This window comes from Macrobrachium rosenbergii, chromosome 6 (assembly GCF_040412425.1).
Source record: "Macrobrachium rosenbergii isolate ZJJX-2024 chromosome 6, ASM4041242v1, whole genome shotgun sequence".
NCBI lineage: Eukaryota > Metazoa > Arthropoda > Malacostraca > Decapoda > Palaemonidae > Macrobrachium > Macrobrachium rosenbergii.
The window spans coordinates 12592895-12612194 of record NC_089746.1 but is presented as its reverse complement, the minus strand read 5'-3'; the positions used below and the strand labels follow the sequence as shown (position 1 = coordinate 12612194).

General features: G+C 36.3%; 1 long non-coding RNA gene across 1 annotated transcript in view; it reads right to left on the bottom strand.

Annotated features, from left to right (window-relative positions):
- The window catches only part of LOC136839214 (uncharacterized), a 46581-nt gene extending 29425 nt beyond the window's left edge, over positions 1–17156 (bottom strand). The window contains exon 1 of the long non-coding RNA XR_010853256.1: positions 16991–17156. This is a non-coding gene — a long non-coding RNA (uncharacterized lncRNA). The remainder of the gene's footprint in view (positions 1–16990) is intronic.
- Between the last annotated feature and the right edge of the window lie 2144 nt (positions 17157–19300).

Sequence of the window (19300 nt, the reverse complement as noted above, 5' to 3'; positions counted from 1 at the left end):
TTCGCTAACAACAGAGCCACACAGGAGAGGTCAGACCATGACAAAAGGTAAACTGTAAAAGGGTAACCGATGAACGGTCACCGAAGGATTATGAAACAATGACCACTGACCTTATACGACCCAGGCGTGGCCAATTCTGGCCGTCTATGACAAAATTAATTTCCACGAATAAATGTTTGGTCAGCGAATCTAAGTGGCATAACGCGTCCCTCCTCTGAGGAATCTTTTCTAATAACAAATGGAATATTCGACTCCGAGAATGCAAATTGAAGGAAATATTAAAATACTAAACTTAGAAAATTATAGGGACTGTTATACTGCAAGAATAAACATTTATGAAAATATTAAACATGACAAAAACTTTACAGGGCATGTTATACTGCAAGAATAAACATTTACGAAAATGTTAAACACCATGACAAAAATTTTATAGGGAATGTTACACTGCAAGAATAAACATTATGAAAATAATAAACACCAAAACAAAAATGAAAAATACAATATTTAGCTACAAAACAACTTTCTTTACTAATGAAACAAAACCCTGTAAACGACTGGGATTGACGAAATGAAGATGAAACTAATCTAACGCCTTTCAAAATAATCTTCTTTTTTTTCTACAGATTCACTGACGAAAAATAAGTAAATGGATAAAAACATCAAACTTACATATCGCAAAATAATCCTCCTTCCCTCACAATAACATTGTGTATATGTGTGCGTGTGTATGTATATATGTTTTTTTTTATTTTAAATCACGAAAAATTAAAACGTGATGATTATACGAGCAAAGTTACAGCCCATACATATATACATATAAATATACATATATATGTAATTGTAATAGCCACAATGCCCTCTTAACTTCTCGAATTCTTCGCGCTTTTTTCGATACACTTGTCACTACAAAGCCGTAAGGTCCAGCTGCAAGAAATTGAAGTGGCTGAGATGTCCGGTCGCGGGAAACGAACCCGTGTCACCATAATTACAAGGAGTTCACGTTGCCGACATGACCACGAGAGGGATAAAAGTCTTTTACCTCTCGTACATACATATAGGCTACCTGTCGTTTTCAGATATATTTATTAGAGCTGGAATAGACCCATCCTCACCATCGTAGCCAAGTGGGCAATCGTTTTTATTGCTTTTTAGGCTGAAATATATATGTAGAATCCACTGGTCACTTTTACCAGATACATATGTAATTGTAATAGCCACAATGCCATCTTGAGAGGGCATTGCGGCTATTACAGTTACATATGTATTTGGTAAAGCGACCAGTAGATTTTACATTATATGTATATATATATATATATATATATATATATATATATATATATATATACTGTATAATATATATATATATATGGTATACATATAATAATATATATATATTATATACATACTATGAAAGAGAACCCAATAACTAAGTAAAATAAACAAATAAATGATAAGAATTAAACAAAGTAATGATAGCGGAGTGTTTATGAGAGAGGCATCTCTGAGATCTCGTTGCGATAAAGACGAAAATGTGAAGTCCGATTTAATGGATCAAGTCTTAATGGCAACCCTTTTGGAGAGGACTGCCAGTTTGCCACTCCCTATTCTATAGTGTTAGTCGTTATATAACTGCTCAAATACAATTGCTTTCACACTCCATGAATAAAAAACTACTGTCTGAGGGTATTTTGTAATTACTGAGAGAGAGAGAGAGAGAGAGAGAGAGAGAGAGAGAGAAATTGTGCAAACCCATGGTATCTGAGTCAAAGGAAATTAATTAACTTTTTCACGATATAAAAAGCTATAAAAATATTCTAAATTTCATACGAGAGAGAGAGAGAGAGAGAGAGAGAGAGAGAGAGAGAGAGAGAGAGAGAGAGAGAGAATTTCCAATACAATTATTCAATGTTTCGCCTTTCGTTACAAAGAAGCACAACCTATGAGAGATAAACACTTGAACGGAATAGAATGGAACATGAAGGCCAAGCGCTGGGACCTATGATGACGTCATCCAGCGTTGAAAGGGAAATTGAGAGTTGAAAGGTTTTGAAAGGTGTAACAGGAGGAAAGCCTCACAGGTGCAATATGAAACAACTATTAGGGCAGGGTGGAAAATAAGATGGAAGAAAATATGAACGGAAAAGTATATCTTAGTTTAACCGGACCACTGAGCTAATCAACAGTTCTCCTAGGGCTGGCCCGAAGGATTAGACTTATTTTACGTGGCTAAGAACCAGTTGGTTACCTAGCAACGGGACCTACAGCTTATTGTGGAATCCGAACCAAATTGTACCGAGAAATGAATTTCTATCACCAGAAATAAATTCCTCTAATTCTTCATTGGCTGGCCGGAGACTCGAACTCGGGCCTAGCAGAGTGTTACCCGGCAACTCTACCGACACATCCAACGAGGAACTATAAGTTCAGTTAGAGGACTGAAGGGGGTCGCAGCTAGCGGCCTAAGGGACGCTGCAAATAAACTCAAGTAATGAACATAGTGCATCGAGTGAGGTCCACTGGCGGCACTATCCCCGACAAACGAGGTGAACAATTCGTAATATAATTTGGTTGATTCAACCACCTGTCATTAAAGAGAAGCACAAACTATGAAAGGGAAATACTTCAACAGGCGCGGAGCAATATACGAGTAGATCTCCTCCCTGGATGCCTAACGCCAATCTGCATTCCCGGTAAAAAGAGCAAACGAAAAAAGTCATGAAAATTTAATGACTCCATCTGATCATTAGCCTATGCTACTGCACCTTTAACTTCCCGATTAGCCCGGCGTAGAGTCAACCCTGCACAAAAAGCTTAATCCCAAACCTTTTATCGGAAATCCAAAACGTACATGGACACTTTTGCGCAAAGAATTATCAGATCATATCCATACTGACGCTGGATGACCAGAGCTGGTTGATCAACATCACCTAGCAACAGTGCAATACTTTATTTTTTAATGCATCTGTGCGACACCTCCATTTTTTGTCAACAAATAGATCGTTGTGATACAGCTTTCCAACGCATCAAAACGATCTCTGCTAAAGCTTTCAAAGCGTTCCTCGGATTTCTAGGGATTTGAAGAGCGTAAGGTCCAATGTTGTCTTCTTGACACGAGATTACTAACAGAGATTTCAGTTGCATGGAAACAAGCAGACCGTGATATTTTAAAGTTTTTACAAACGAGCAACTCTCGTTATCACAGAGAGAGAGAGAGAGAGAGAGAGAGAGAGAGAGAGAGAGAGAGAGAGAGAGAGAGAGAGAGAGAGAGGAAGTACCACTTTCAAACTAAACGCATCTTCATTATACCAACCCTACCACCTTAAATGGAGCAATAATAATGAAACTTAACTTCCTAAATCTAGAAGCACACGGGCCTTGACTTCCTATATTCAACTATTGTACACCTTTTGTCTCACTTCAAAACTTGAAGGAAATTGGACTTTATGCATCAAAACTATTATTAAAATGATTTCCCACGCTAAATATATATATATATATATATATATATATATATATATATATATATATATATATATATATATATATATATATATATATATATATATATATATATATATATATATATATATATATATATATATATATATATAGTTCACATGCCAAAAATTTTAAGATATTTTTTTTCTAAAAAGTTCCTGTCAACTTAGAATTATTTCAAACAATCCCTGTAAGGACGCAAGATAAACAAAAAATGCGCCTAAGTTTCTTCGGCGCAATCGAGTTTTCTTTACAGCCGCAACAGCATATAATCAAGGCCACCGAAAACAGATCATCTTTCGGTGGTCTCTGTATAATGCTGTATGAGCCGCGGCCCATGAAACTTTAACCACTGCCCGGTGGTGGCCTATCCTATATCGTTGCCAGAAGCACGATTATGGATAACTTTAACCTTAAATAAAATATGATCGGTATACCAATTTTCAGCCCTCTAGCCACAGTAGTTTTTAAGATCTGAGGGCGAGCAGAAAAAGTGCAGACATAAAAAAGTGTGGGCAGCATAAAGCGCGGACGGACAGACAAAGCCAGCACAACAATTTCCTTTCACAGAAAACTAAAATGCGAAGAGGAATGTGTAAGACAAAAAAGTTAACTTCTGATAACTGCTGTTTATGACGTCACAAATCAAAATTAGTTCGTAACGCATCTTCTTTTAAGGCTTTAAGTTTTACAGTAAATTTAATTTTTCGATATGAGAACAGAACCTTATTTATGGCCATGGTAAAAGTGCTAAGAAAGTGACTAAATTTAAAATACGCCAAATGAAAACGGCTATTTTTTTTTCCTGAGATAGTGCTGCTTGCGTTCTGCCACACAAAATTAATAAAGTATGAAAATAAAAGAAATATACGTAAGTCCACCATCTCTCGAATTTTAATTAACCATCATTTGACCATCATAACCACTGATAATTACCTGATCTTGTGAACACGAAAACGTAAAGTAAAACACCACTGCAACCGCACTACGAAGACCAGCAAAGATCATTATGGTAAACCTCCATGGGCAATTGCAAGGGGAATTTTTCTGAACAGAATTACGTTGAACAATACCAAATATATATATACAATATATATATATATATATATATATATATATATATATATATATACTGTATACATATATATATATATATATATATATATATATATATATATATATTTGGTATTGTTCAACTTAATTCTATTCAGAAAAATTCCCTTACAATTGCCCATTGGGGTTTACCATACATCGACTATATGTAGACTACAACAGTTACTTAAAAAGCACTAATTTCTCATGCTTAAAATCAATAACCGATCTTTAGTTGCATTTAGTATCTAATCGGTTGTCTTTAACTTCATGCCTCCCCTACCCTCCCGATCCCCTACCGACCCAGCCCCCACCCGGGGAGGACAAACAGGTCTGCAAGAGGAGGGTGGATGTGACATGCCTCCCCTACCCACCCCGCCGGACAAACAAGCAAGACCCACACATATTTTACTATTACAGCAGATGAGACTGACCACTCGACATACAGATCAATAAATTATACAAGCAATGGCTTCTTTGAAACCAAACTGCCTACATCGAGTTCTCAAGAGAATATATTCATTACGGAAGTTTCATCTGGAACAATTAATCCAAACAAGCAAAATGGAAACAGTTGTAAAACACAAACTCGAATTCTGAGGAATAAGTTCTTAATCTCAGTAATTTTTCTATTATTTACTCGTATAAGAAATAATAATGAAAATTTTATGAATGTCATCTAACATCATCAAATGAGTTAAGAAAACTACTTAAGTTGTTAACAAAACAATCTTTTTAAAACATTTAAGCTTGTTATTGGTAGACCCAGTCTTGTTATGCTCGCGATACCTAACAACGTTTTTTCTCCTACACGAAACAAAACTCATATTTGAAAAATCTTCACAAAAAACTTACCTACCTTTTTAATAAAAAGTTGCTAATCAGAAAAAAAAAACACATTGCGAATTCCTTTTACCTTGAACTGAAGGAATGCCTGCGAGGCATTGAGACCTCTTCATAAGGGTAAAGAGATCAAAGGAACAGAACATTACAGCTATGGTCTCCCTAGGGTATTTGGTCAAAGGAGGGTCTCGGGAGGGTGAAAGCATGGCCACCGGTGAAAGAGCGATGCCAAATGTACTTCAATCATTGTGCAAATAATGCGATGTGAAAAGAAATTCCAAAATTATGAATTTACATTTAAAGGAGGGAGTGAGTCACCTGGTGATAGTTAATATTAACTAAATTTCATTTAATTTATGCTCCCATATCTTCGTTTATGATAATGACGTTTCTAAAAGAAGTGTTAGCTCTAAACTCCGTTGTTTACAAGAGAAACAATACCAGGAAATACCTAAGAGGTAACAGGTCAAGGTCTTAGGATGGAATGGGTATCCACAATACACGAGTTACCTTCAAGAAACGGAGATGTGTCACAGCTGTAAAGCGACCGGGGGCCCTCCTTTCGACGACTTCGTTAGAAGCGCTATAGTTACGCAACACGGAGAAGTCAGCGCAAAAGACTCCTTCTCATATAAATCTGAGTGAATGAAATTATACAAAAAAAATTACTTTAACCAATCGACGAACTTTATTAGCCAATCGACGAATTTTATTATAATCGTAAGTTCTGCTGTTTGCCTGCCGTACGCTTATAACAGTTCTGAATCTTCCCATTCCTTGCAAAAGACATGTAAGACATCACTTTACAAATGCATGACCTCTTCTAGCCAATCATGAAACAAGGTTGCTATCGCGTGCCGTACAATTTTTGATAGGGATTCAATTCAGCATTCAGGAATGCCATGGTTAAGAAGCAATCGCGTGCTTCTGCATTTTAAGCAAATGCAGGTAAATTTTTACAGCAGTTCCAACTCTGTTTCTCTTAAGTAATTATGTATTTATTCGTGTTTTAATGTGTTTTGAATCATTATGACAGTAATACATGTGGTAAGTTGTTTTTGAGTGATTATACATCCCTGCTACATCCAACAAGGTTGGGGACCCTTTGGGCATGTGGGGTTTTGGGTGGGGTAAATCACAATCGACACAAAATGGTATTTAAATTACTGAATAAAACGAGGTAAAACAATTATAGCATACCCACCAAGCCACAGTTAGGCAACATAGCCTAGTCTAATGTAGCTTAACATCCCGTAACCTAACCTAGCCTAGTGTAGCCTAACTTAACCTAGCAGAATGTATTACTTGGCCAGGGGCTCCTTCCCCCCCGGATAGGTGAACTGATTAGAAAAAAAAAAATCTTAACCTAACCTAGTAGGCCATGTTACCTGACCAGGGGGCTCCACCGCCCAGATAGGCCAACCGCTTACAAAAGACACCATCCTAACCTAACTTAACAGGCCATGTTACATAGCCAGGGGCTCCGCGCCCCTGGATAGGCGAACTGGTTACAAAGGACGCCGTCCTAACCTAGTAGGCCATGATAATTGGTTGGTGGGTCTCCAGCCCCCTGATAGGCCAACCGGTTACAAAGGACACCTTCCGAACCTAAGCTACCCAAACTTATCTAACCTAGTAGACCAAGTTACTTGGCCAGGGGATAGGCCAACCAGTTACAAGGGACACCATCCTAACCTAACGTCCCCTAACCCAGTATGACGTGTTATTTGGCCAGGGGGCAGAAAGCCAACTGGTTACAACGGGCACCATCCTAATGTAACTTTTCCTACCCTAACCTAACCTAGTAGGCCGTGTTACTTGGGCGGGAGCCTCCAACCCCAGATAGGCCACCTGATCACATAGGACACCATCCAAACCTAAAATTCCCTAACCTCTGTAGGCCGTGTTGCTTAGCCGGGGGCTCCCCACCCGACCCGGACCCCACCATTTATTCTCTATGCTTCCTGCTGTCATTTTAAAACGAAATTATAAATTTACCTTAGTTGGATGGACAAAAACGTTTCGATGGCTTATATCCAGAACAAATGATTTCCTAGGTGGTGATGACCAAGTGTTACTTAGAGGTGGATATAATTTAGCGGCTTGAAGCAAATACTCCTGTAAAACTGAAATTACTGAATCTTGGTTGTGTTTAATAAACAAATACCCAACACGATATTGTTTCAAGAACCCTTTTTTAATCCCAGGCCTTCTTAATATCTCGCCACGGTCGTTCAATATTTTGTGTGAATATTAGGATTATTTGGATCTACCAAATTTTCTGTGGTAACTTGAAAATTTGTGTATCCAGTCTCACTTGTTTTATATAGTGTATAACTGCGCCACGAATCACTATAAATAATAGAGCCTGGTTTACATTAACGATTAGTTAAAGGAATTAATGTTTCACCTCTGCGATTGTCAGAAACATAACCGATTATCAGAAACATATCGGGTACAACGCCAAACGTTTTCATTCTCCCTGAATTTACATTGCTTACTGGTGACTGCACTTGAAACATTCCACTGTTACATGTAACACGCCATGTTTCCTTGAAAGATCGATGCTTTGCGATTAATTTTCATAAAAATTATGAATTAACCGAAAATAATCAAAGCTACAGGAGGAACACAGACTGGACATATCTTCACTCCATGGACGACTTAAACCAGAGGACAAAAGGAAATGCATAGAGCATCAATCACTGGAGATGCATTCTCGCCGTCGAGCGTGTGACCTGGGCGGCCATACTGAAAGGTCTCGGTCTAGCTCATGGCACTATACTGTACTTAATAATAATAATAATAATAATAATAATAATAATAATTATTATTATTATTATTATTATTATTATTATTATTATTATTATTATTATTATTATTATTACTTGACCAACCTTCACTGAGAAAAATTACCTTACAAAAATAGAGTGGCCTAAGCACTCCATCCATTGTGGTCAAGGCCTAAGCATCTGCTCTTGGGTCTTAGCATATATGGTTCCTGTAAATTACAGGAATTTCTTTGCATACAGTCACTAAACACTAACCAAACAGTAATGTACAGCCACTAAACACTAACATTCACAATACACTTACATTCACCAACACTCACGCTTACCATACACTCACACTCACTAAACACACACACTTACTATACACTCACACTCACTAAACACACTTACTATACACTAAACACTCTGAATACCCAGAACTCACTAGGCACTATCTATACACTAAACGCTCACTAAACACTTATAAACCACTAAGCACTCACTAAATACTCACTGTACCGCAAACACTCAGTAAACATTCGCTAAACACTCAATCCGAAACATTCATTAAACACTCATTAAACCCTAAACACTCATTAAACACTAGACAGTCAATGAACATTCATTAATCACTCATTAAACACTCACCAAACACTTACACACTAAACATTCGCTAAACACTAATTTTCACAAGACATTCACTAAACATTCACTAAACGTTCACTGTGTATTTACATAAACATTCACTTACATTCCTAAAACTTTCACTAAACCCTAAACACTCACTAAACATTCACTGAATACTTACACACTAAAAATTCACAAAACATTCACTAAACCGTAAACACTCACTAAACAGTCACTGAATACTTACACAATAAACATCCACTAACATTTGCAAAACCCTAAAGACTCACTAAACATTCACTCAATACTTAAGCAATAAACATTTACGAAACATTCACTAAACCCTAAACACTCACTGAATACTTACACGCTAAACATTCACTAATATTCACAAAACATTCACTAAACACTTACTCATAAACATTCACTAAATACTAACTAAACCCTAAAGATTCGCGAAACACTTACTCATTAAACATTAACGATAAAAAAAAAAATTCACAATCGCACTAAGCCCCTGTTCAATTTGCGGGTTACCAGACCTTTAAAGATGGCCGCAAGGCTTTGCAGCACCACCCTGGTGGAAGACCACTGAACTACGTAGTACTGGTATAGATCACAACTTCAGGTATATATCCTCTGTGGGAAAATGTCGGACACCTGTAAGATTTTCCCCTGGTCACGTGATCCTAGACAGTGTTACCACATCTCATTTTCCATTTGATGCTAAACTCTATAAGAAATTATGCCAAATCTATCAAAATTATGCTAGTGGGATGGCAAAATTATGCTAGAATTATGCTAAATGAGTCGCTATGCCAAATATTATGGTAGGCAATGAAATTTACCTCAAATTATGCTAAAAGCATCAAATGATTCTAGATCTGGTAACACTGCTCCTAGACATAAGAAGTAACTAACCACAATGCAAGTTTAAAGAAAAACAAACTCGCACCAGAACCACAATGCAATTTTAATGAAAAACAAACTCGCATCAGAGCACAAACTGTGTCAATGTTAAAGTAAACAAAATACTAGAAATTTCTAGAGGATGGTGATTGCATACACTCATATCTCGGAGATTGTGAAATTCCCAAAAAAATGTTCTGAGACAAAGTTTAATTATTTTTTATGCCAAATTCACCTCTAATACTAGAATTAGTATAGAATAAGTTGGAACTGTTGTAAAATAATACCCAAATATATTTAGCGTTGGCTAGTGCATGTAGTAATTGTTAATTAATGCACACTTTTCCTAACCCTATTGGTTGAGATAAGACTTAATACTTGTGAAACATTTCAGTATTAACCTTTTCGACAGCAGCGGTGAAATAGTAATTAAAATTTAGGCAAATTTTCTGCTCACTGTAAAGATGAAATCAATAATAGCTAATTGCCCACTTTGCAACAGTCACCCAGTTTTAAGTTCCATACACAGTAAATATATATATATATATATATATATATATATATATATATATATATATATATATATATATATATATATACATACATATACATATATATATGTATATATATATATATATATATATATATATATATATATATATATATATATATATATACATTATTTACATATATGCATGGATCTTAAAATTGGGTGACTGTTGCAAAGTGGGCAATTAGCTATTATTGATTTCATCTTTACAGTGAGCAGAAAATTTACATAAATTTTAATTACTACTCTCAATGCTGCTGTCGAAAAATAGCTAATACTGAAATTTCTCACAAATATTAAGTCTTACCTCAACCAACAGGGATAGGAAAAGTGTATATATTAATATAATATATATATATATATATATATATATATATATATATATATATATATATATATATATATATATATATATATATATATATATATATATATAATGTACATATATATTTATATATATATATATATCTAGTGCACCGGAATGCAGTTGATTTTACTAACCTTAATTTTGAGGATAGAGAATATTCAGCTGAAGCGGAGGCCCTAATTGAGCAGTTCAATATGCACAAGGAGGTAATAATTCATTCCTCCACCTAGATTAGATGCTCTTCTTCTTCCTTTCCGAATAACAAATAATTGCACAGTTTTTGAAGTCCAGTACACCAGAGGCCAGACAAAACGGCTAACCAGTAACATTACCCTCCCCTCAACGCCGTCCGTGAACGGTCCGAGAAGCTTGTCAAAAATAAACAAGTTTTTCGATGGCAAGAATCAAGTGCTTAAAAGCTCTTGGAATAATTGCGCGGGTTAGAAATGTTTTTGTCTGCATTCATCCTACCGTTGTACAATGGCCAAAGCACGAAATGCCTCTCTAATTGCGATGCACATCAATATCAAACGTTAAATGTGTGATATAAATATAAGTTGCCATACGGCTCTAAGTCACCAATAAATATATTGTAGCAGCGGCGAGGAACTTAGGAGTATTTATTGATAAATTGTCGATGAAGAACAATATATTGCATATTACAAAAACATGTAACTATCATATTAGAAACATCACATTTATTAGGAAATACCTAAACGAAGATACTCTGAAAGCAGTAATTTGCAACAAATACTTTCGAGGCTTGACTATTGCAACGTATATACCACGGTCTCCCTAACTGCCTACTAAGAAAATTGCAAGTAGTACAAAATAGAGCCGCCAGGTTGATAAAAGGACTACGTTCCCGTGATAGAATAACCCCAGCACTAATTGAGCTACATTGGCTCCCAGTAAAAGCTAGAATATAAAATACTTCTTACAGTCTTTAAAGCATTAAAATATGGTGAACCAACATATCTAAGAAACTGCTTAAGCTTCTTTAGACCTGAAATAAATATTGTAATCAGACATGCAAGTGAAGCATATAGGCTATTTGAACCTAGAACAAATTGTAAGTCAGGCGAGAGAGCATTTGTACACTGCGCACCAAGACTATACAACAAAATACCGCCTGAAGCGAAAATCATACAAGAAGAAAGCAAATTTCAAAAAGAGCTAAAGACTCCTATTCTGCAGGAGCTACGATACTGAGGAGAAAACGCTAAAAGACAATTATAAAATATAAGAAGCACCTTATTTTGAAGGTGTACAAGGTCCCGCCAGAGAAGGAATCATCCCTGTGGAGGGCTGTACATAAAACCAAACACAGTGAAAGTGAACAACTGTAAACAATCCAAGGTTCTTGCCTCGATAGTTAAGCACTACAGCCCCAGCAAACACACAAGTATTGGTCATACATTGGTCCAGTACTGGACTTCCTGACTTTTGGACATCGGCACAATACTCCCTAAAATGGTCATAAGCACTGGTCCAATTTATATCTGTTATCCGTTTGCACACTGGGGCACTAATGGCACTGTATCGAAACAATTTTGGGCCAATACATACGATCCATAATCATCCCAATGAATGTACTGGAATGGTACTGGAACGATTATGTACCACTTTACTCCATTGGACAGTTACTGGCACGATTACCAGTATCCAATTTAGGTTTCATTATGGATTGCCATAATCAGTTTTAAATTGTTATCAGCTGTTTTTCCGATGCAGGTACTGATTAGAGTTTGGCACAATTAAGGGGATCCAATTTTATGCATTGGGTAAATAATGCAATAATGAATGATACCCAGTATGGGCTTCACAAAGGAATTCCAATGCATGACAGTTTCGGGTACCTATTCCAGTGATAAAACCACAATTATGATTCATGCATTAAATACCTATGCATAACACAGGTAAAAGAATAAGAAAAACAGAAGCCTTTGGCAGTTCGTTCAATGGTCTTCGACACCTCAAAGAACCCACTGGACGAACTGTTAGAAACTTATTGTTCCTTTTGCCGGTATTATATAGTTATATGCATAAAACATTATTTATATAGTTACATAACATTACTTATAAAACATTATTTATATAGTTACATGCATAAAACATTTATATAGTTACACGCATAAAACATTATTGTATAGCCTATTTTCAAACTTTAGCTACTACAGGGTGATGTACCATAGATATAATGCATTTCTTTCATATACTTTTGCTGGCAAAAATTTCATCCTTGTGCATTTGTATATTGCAATATTCATCTAAATTCATTTTGATCAAAATACTATAGGGTGACTGTGGCACGCATTAACGAAGTTTATTGTACAAAATTATTTTTAAATATAATTTAAACACTTTTATGCAAACAAATATCAGTCGATAGGAAAAATCATCTCGGTTAAAAGTTGTCCTTATTCTCGCAGGGGAACTGGACTGATGCTAATACTGCACTACGATAAGTATTGCGGCTGCCATGCAGACAAACTTCTTTTTTAATAAAAGCTTAACACATAAAAAAAAGGTTTCCTTTGTACTGGTATTTAAATCAAAACAGTAACAATTCAATTTTTATTCAGAAGGCAGAAAAGGGTTTAACAAAGCAATTAACCAATGGAATAAAAAAAACAAATTAGCTTCCCTACAGTTGCAGTAACTATCTGATTTGCTTTGTTCATTGGTGTTCCTTCAGGACCAATAACATATATACCAATACATATATACTTATTTTGCTAGCCACAGTTACCCTTCAACATATTAATTATATTCAATTATTCATGAAACACCCCTGCATTCTCCATATCTCACTACATACTACATAAATTCTCTTTAACACTGCACATGCACGGTAACATTCGAAGTGGCCACCATACAAGAACAAGTCATCCCCCTCTTCCCCCGGTCTGTCCCCAGAGGTCCCATACCTCGTTGGTTCATCCGCCCTCTCCCTGGTCTACCCCACCCATAACCCCGTTCGCTAGGTGTCCCCTACCTTGTTGGATGAAGTTCTGAGGATAATTACAAGTTAATTACAGATGACCGAAAAAACTGTAAATTATTAATAAGCAACCCAAATACTATGGAAAACGTTAATTTCCAAGGTAATACCCAATGCCAAGATTTTACATAGCCTAGTTTTACCAATAAATCTTACCAAAGACGAAGTGATCGCTGCATATTCGGCTACCAACATTTGGTTCCAAATTAACTCTTCCTATTGTTGACCCCACTTCTTCCGCCTTTCCAGATCTTATTTTGGAAACCGGAATTTCTTTTGCTTGTCTCGGATACGGATACACGTCGGTTTTTGCAACCACGGGCACAGCGATCTTCGACCAAAACCGTCGCGCTATTCGTCTTCACTCCAGCTGGCGCCTAGTTATGAGATTTTCCCCGTGCAGCGGCACATCCGAACATACACGATTCCTAAAAGCACACAACTATTGCCAATGTTCAACTGATATATATACACATATATATACCGAGTGTAACACGAGTTTATGCAAATATTTTGGAAAATGAAAGAAAAAATATATTCATTTTAAGGCTTCGTTTGTCGGTGGGGAATTTTAAAACAACCGTTATCATTAACGCTGCTTTCAGGGGATGAAGTGTGTGTGTGTGTGTGTATATATATATATATATATATATATATATATATATATATATATATATATATATATATATATATATATATATATATATATACATATACATACTAGTAATAATGTGTAATTTAAATGGTTATCAATACTTGTTGTCACTATGATACTCAGTTTTTCTGCTGATATGCAAACAATTTTATAAAGTGGGTTCAAAAGATCCAACCGTGTTGTTTATGAATCGAACCACAGTTGGATATCACATTGGAAAAGAGGTAATCAAACCAAAATTGGATATCCAGTGTTATCCAGCATTGGAAATGAGGTATTGTCTCGATAATGGTCCAATTCAATAATTCCACTATCCGTTAGTATAGTCGGATTTCCTCAATAATCCAGAATTGGCCCAATGTATCTGTGTTTTCTGGGGTTCCAATGTTCTTGAACATTTGAGATATTTTTATAGTGTTTTACCTTAGTTTTAAACTTAATTATTATCATTATTTCTTCACATAAGTTACTTGCTACCCGGCATCTTATGAAGGAAAAATCATTTAAATCTGAATCCTTTTAACGAGTGGATTTGCGGTACATTGCGGGGTGCTGCATGGAAATGTTTAATCACCTTTGCTGTTTGCCCCTTTCATAAATTTGATAATGAAAAAGGAGGTAGGGTATGAAAGAGAGGGTTTAGATTGGAGTAAGGATAGAAAGCTGACTTAAAATGCGCAGGTGGTGCTATTTTAATCAGCAAAACAGCACAAGATTTGCAAACCTTGCATAACAGAATGTATCGTATGTCTATAGAGCTGGGGCATGAGATATAGGTATAAAAAACAGTAGTGAGGCCAGATTATGCACATTGTAATTGGATAATACTAGAAACAACGATATCCACTTAAAGTAGTTTTGAGGTGGCTGAATAAGATTTGGTAATGAAACATTAAATTTCATACGAAAATAAGATTATACATTAGTCTAGCTAGCGCGGTCTGCAATGCAATACTGATATACGGACAAGAATCGTGCTTTGACAATTAACTATAAAAGATTTTGCCTACTTGAGAATAAAGCTTTGAGGTGAATTATACGGCAGATGACAGGATACAGTTGAAAATGCTAAGAGGAAAATTGCGGAAGCTCCGTATGTACAGCAGTGGTAGTGTCAGCTTGAGCCAAGGTACCTTCATTTATTATACGTAGATAATAAGACAAACATTTATGGATACATCCTGCTTTTTATTACATAGAAACACTATATATATATATATATATATATATATATATATATATATATATATATATATATATATATATATATATATAGTATATATATATATATATATATATATATATATATATATATATATATATATATATATACTGAGTATCTTCGCATAAATCTATATCTGGCAATCGGTGGGAGAGAGAGAGAGAGAGAGAGAGAGAGAGAGAGAGAGAGAGAGAGAGAGAGAGAGAGAGAGAGAGAGAGAGAGAGAGAACGTCAATAATAATAAATTAATAGGACTCGAATGCTTCTAATATCCAAATGAGAGGTTTCAAATTATGCATTTAATTAGGCACGATCAGCTGCATCTGTGGCTCCGCTAATTAACATCGGTATTCCATCACGATTTCAATTCTGATGAGCTTACTGCATTCTATACTCTCCACTCGCTGTTTAGGTACGATTTTCGCGCTCCTTTGAATCCAGCTGGAATATCGTTTAGTTTCTTTTATAAATTTTTTCTTTAAAACTGAGATACTTTACAATCGAAAATGAAATTTACACTACAGTATTTTAATACGCTTGCAGTCCGTGAAAGCAGTGGTTTTCTTAAAGGGATTCTCGTTACAAAAGTGTGCCATAGGCCTAGGCTTACACATAGTGATCGTTGTATTTTAGTCCCATAATTCCCCGACTTAAAAATATATATATACTTCTCAAACACAGTATAAGGACTAATAACATTATTCTATTTGCCATAACTGAGGTCTTTTTCATGCAAAACTATATCAAGATATCGACGAAAGTTAAGTACGTGACACTTTTACAAAGCAAACCACCCATCTATCGAGAATCAACAGCCTAAACATTGGTTTTCTGTTTTTCCTGTTTGGCACATTAATCTTGCCACATGTTTTCACGCATGGACCTAATCTGAGGACCTGCCGCGTTCAGCTAGTCACACGATCGGTTTATTTCGGCACCTTGCGATACAGTGCCACCAATAGGAGCCTGAATGTTACACGGACAGAATAGTTGGTTACCTATAGTCGTAAACGGGCAATGTTCTACCTTCAGGGTTAACGTCTACCAATTCGAACGTAACGCCTACAGAACGAGTGTTGATTTTCCAACAACTTGAATATACCATGTGGCCCAGGTAGACTTTTAAAATTTAATTATTGTTTGTTATGTCTATTCGCAATTCTCCCCTGGTAGCAGGTATCGATCTTCGACAGAGGACGAACATGATCAGCTTAAATTTTACTAACAGTATTGTACACATCGAAAACCGAGGACATCATGCAGTAAAGAAATACAGTAAATAAACAAAATTTGTTCGTCCCATTACCAATAATTAACATACACTGCTACACTTGACATAGGCCTATGGCTCCAACTTTCTGTAACAGTTGCTCCAATGTTCTTGCTTTCTCTTATGCTATTTAAAGAAAACTTAAGGTCTTTCTTAGGCCGGATATTCACGATCAGGTTTACCTGTCTGTTCACCCACGACTGTTCGACGGATGAGCGTCCAGTGACGGTCCAGTGCTGCCAAAATTCCACACTCTCTGGTCCCTTCCCAGAAGACAGGAGTACCGACCCTGAATCCATCCCCTCCCTCCTTCCAATGACCATCGAGGCAGTAGTTGGTGCAGTGTTGGCTGCCATATTTCCACACTGCTGACTTCCAAGCTCGCTTATATTTAAATTCGTTCAACCATCGGTAAAATCTAATGTATATAAAACAATATATCCTTTACTTCACAGTCTAAAGATGATTTTCCATAAACTTCCCATATCAAGTTAATCACAATCAATTTTTACGTTTATTAAAACTATTCTAAATAGATCTAAGTTATCTTAATTAGATGAAACCTAAACCTGTCGTTCAGTTGTCGTCTGCATTCGACGTGTCAATCGAGACATCGCTTCTCGACCGACATCTGCTGCTTCATAATTTGGTGTAAACAACCATTCTTTGATGATTTTATTCAGTCATTATTATATAAACATATATATAAATATGCGAGTGGCCGAGAATATAGGTAAATGAATCACATGATATAAGAAAATAATAGATCTGACCACATTAATCCCCTAAAAAGTGTGTGGAAATTTTTTCACACTTGGTGTGGCAAACCGTAAAATGAAGACGCCACTTCTGCACCGATCGCGTTGCTCATGAGAACTTCCACACCGGAGGCCATATTTTCCACGTTTCGGCAACACTGATGCTGCTGGTGACACGTAAACAACCATTCTTTGATGGTTCTTTATTCAGTCATTATTATATTATAAAAATATATGTATACATAAATATGCAAATAACCGAGAATATAGGTAAATGAATCACATAAGAAAATAATATATCTAGCCACAATAAACCCCTAGAGAAAGTGTGGAAATTTTTTCCACACTTCATGTGGCCAACAGTAAAATGAAGCGCCAGCCACGCCCTGCCACTTCTGCACCCTATCTTCTTGTGCATGAAAACTTCCACACCGGAGGCCAGATTTCCATGTTTTGGCAACATTGGACTGCCCCGTCCACATGAAAAGAGTAGAACTGTCAGTTGGACCATCAACTCGAGGTCATCACCCTCAATTCTCGCATTGACTTCGTCGTGGCAACACTATATGGAAGCGCTGGAAACTCTGCTGGCTTATGACTGAAGAGGACAAGCTACATACTGTAGACTAGCTGCTGTGGCAATTCACTTAAAAATAGGAAAGCAAAACGGCGTAACAGAGTATGGTCTAAATATTGCCCATTAAAAAGTTATTTCTATTCTCACACAATATTAATGAATAAGGTTAAATTAGAAAGGACCGTGAAGCCTACTTTCACTAATAACACCTTTCATAAAAAGGCAGGACATTGGCCTAGGCCTATACCAAATTATCTGTACCACATGGAAATATTTTTATTGTATGATTTGGACTCACATCGGCCTATAAATAGCATCGCAATGTCTAACAAAGTAATTAATTAGGTCTATACATAGTTTATTCATATTCTGATCCGAGCAGCTAAGATCATTCGCTGGTGAAATCCAGCGGCGAACTGTCATAAAATCGTTGCTTACCCGTCTACACATGCAATCACCTTGTCAGTCGGTCGGAAGAACTTTAGGTAATGCCATCAGTTTTGGTGAGTGAACTGACTCCGCCCATAAACTGTCGTCTTAAAACACGCCAGGTTCAATGAACTGACAGGTAAACCTGCTCGTGAATACCTTATATGAAATGAAGCACTGGCATATCAATATAACTTGAGACTACTGTACTGAGTTTAAAAACCGTAACTAGGTTACCTAGACTATTCTGGAATCTTATTACTCAGTAAATAGCCAGTATTTTGACCTAGTCATGTCCAACGTCCTCCAAGGTCTGTTTTATTTTACTAGTGAAAAAATACAATACATTTTCACGCAATAAACGGTATAGTTCTGCTATCCGTATCCTATTTATGGCAACCATTTCCAACTCCATTATGGTCACTTTACACATGTACGGGGGTAAGTGTTTTAGTTTTTAAAATGGGATGAAAACGAGCAGTGTTCAGCATACTGGTGTCCTCACAACACAAGTTATTCCCACACTAGACACCACAGGAAGGAAAACAACGGGTCTCTCTTATTTTGTGTTCAGGGTCCCACGGACAAATGACATGGTATAATTTTTAAAAGTGAATGCAGCCTTCAAAGTTCTTACCACTCTTCCTCTCTCCAAAACCTAATGGAAATGTACGAAACATCGTTAATAAAGCTTTGCTTTTTCTTCTTAGATTACCTTAAACTCAGCA